At 53.5% G+C, this 2270-nt stretch overlaps 1 pseudogene; it reads left to right on the forward strand.

The window, feature by feature from the left end:
- Positions 1–2027: 2027 nt before the first annotated feature.
- Positions 2028–2119, forward strand: LOC138380106 (small nucleolar RNA U13; annotated as a pseudogene).
- The last annotated feature ends 151 nt before the right edge of the window (positions 2120–2270 follow it).

Genomic DNA, 2270 nt, shown 5'->3' on the forward strand with positions numbered 1-2270 from the left:
TCGGGGGCACCTATGTTGCGGTCCAAAGCTAGCGTCTGAGAAGTCGTCCCGAAAGCATGATGGCGTCAACAAGTCCCCTCCGTTCAAGAAACGAGATTCATTTCTAGAGGAGGGCCACCCCCGCGGGAGGACCGTAGGCTTCCTGTGGACATTCTCTTCAAAAGGCAATTCACTCAGCGGAGTGAAAATCGGAAAAATCGCTGTCCTCTGACGCAGCTGCAGAGAAAAGATGGCACCAAAATCAATGAAACACACACACACACACAAACACACCTCCTCCCATCTGAACGAGCACTCCGGACGGTCACATAGGGAGAGCGACGGGCAGTCTTCCCCCCCCTGTGGTTTTCTACCTTTCGTTGCGGTTTTTTCCCTCAGTGGATAGAGGAGGAGACACAGGGGGCTCAGCCGGCATGCGAGTGGGTTTATCATCCTCTGTGAGTATCAACACGCGACACCACCTAAGTGAAGGAACACACCGGTGTTTCATGTGATGTGGCTCAATGCCTGGCAGATACGAGCCTTTGCAGGCCTCCTCGTGATCGACAGGACGTCGCCTTGGACACGGACACATCTTGTCCCTCCCTCCCGAGGCGATAGGCGGTTCCGTACCTCCTCGGGGCCAGGGCACAGTCTGCCTAGGCACCTACAACACGTGTGGCAACAGCCTCGATGGCTCTGCCATGAGAACGAACTCCCGTGGCACGGGGGTGGGGTGGGGGGGGGGTCGGGTGCTGAAGAATTCAGCTGAGTGAAGGAATGCCACGGGATTCAGAGTGCCATCGGTGGGCTGAGAGGCGAGCAGGGCGGGCTTTGAAAGGGTAACATTCTCCCTGCCTTCCGTCTGGCTGTGAATACAGAACGTACACGCCAGGCGGGGTGGCTCACGCCTGTAATCCTAGCACTCTGGGAGGTAGAGGCGGGTGGATCGCTCAAGGTCGGGAGTTCGAGACCAGCCTGAGCAAGAGCGAGACCCCCATCTCTACTAAAAATAGAAAGAAACTATATATCTAAAAATATATACAGAAACAGTATCTAAAAATATATACAGAAAAATATTAGCCGGGCACGGTGGCGCATGCCTGTAGTCCCAGGTACTCGGGAGGCTGGGGCAGTAGGATCGCTTGAGCCCAGGAGTTTGAGGTTGCTGTGAGCTAGGCTGACGCCACGGCACTCTAGTCTGGGCAACAGAGTGAGACTCTGTTTCAAAAAAAAAAAAAAAAAAATATATATATATATATACACACACACACACACACACACACACACGTATATCCAATTAGCTGGGCATGCTGGCACATGCCTGTAATCCCAGCTACTCGGGAGGCTGAGGCAGTCTGATCGCTTGAGCCCAGGAGTTTGAGATTGCTGTGAGCTAGGCTGACGCCATGGCACTCTAGCCAGGGCAACAGAACGAGAGACTCTGTCAGAAAGAAAAGAAGAGCGAGAGCGAGAGAGCGAGAGAAAGAAAGAAAGGAAGGGAGAGAAAGGAAAGAGAAGGAAGGGGGGGGGAGAGAGAGAGAGAGAGAGAGAGAGAGAGAGAGAGAGAGAGAGGAGAAAACTATTAAAAAATTCGGGACCAGATCCATCGGTCGGTACTCAGAAGCGTGACGATCGGGTGTTCCCGAGCACGTGTGAGATGTGTCTTCTCCCTGACGCCGCGTTTCCTCCACACACACATCACCCATCTGCCGTGGAAAAAAAGCAACAAAAAGAGAGAAAGAGATTAAGAAGGGAAAATGGAAACAGGGCAAAAGAGGAAGAAAGAAAGAAATTTCGAAAAAAAGAGACCAAAGTCACAGCGAGAAGGAAGAATACTGAGCCCAGAGCGACACCTAGTGACCACACCGTCACAAGCACCCTAGGGCCCCAATTCGCCAGAGACATCTGGTGGACCCCAGGGCAACATGTGGTCGACCCGGGGCCATGGCGTCTGCAGCCGATTCCCAGGCGGGCACACGAGCCCGGGGAAACTCATTCTCAGCGCGGGGAGGAGGGGAGGGGAAATAATAGCAAAGTCACACCAGATCCCTTTCTAGTTCATAAACGTGTTGATTGCGTGTTCACGCGCACGTGTGAGAAGGGCCTCCTGGTGTGTCGGCACGTCACCCGCGTGACGTGAAACCATGAATCCGGGGGGGGGGGGGGAGCGGAAAGGCGGGCAGGAAAAGGCAAAGAGAGAATAGATAAAATGAAAGGACCAAAAAGAAAGTCACACAGCAGGGTAGGGGAGTGAGAGCAAGTCGAGAGACTGCAGACAGAAACTCCGA

Source organism: Eulemur rufifrons, unplaced genomic scaffold, assembly GCF_041146395.1.
Source record: "Eulemur rufifrons isolate Redbay unplaced genomic scaffold, OSU_ERuf_1 scaffold_273, whole genome shotgun sequence".
Lineage (NCBI taxonomy): Eukaryota > Metazoa > Chordata > Mammalia > Primates > Lemuridae > Eulemur > Eulemur rufifrons.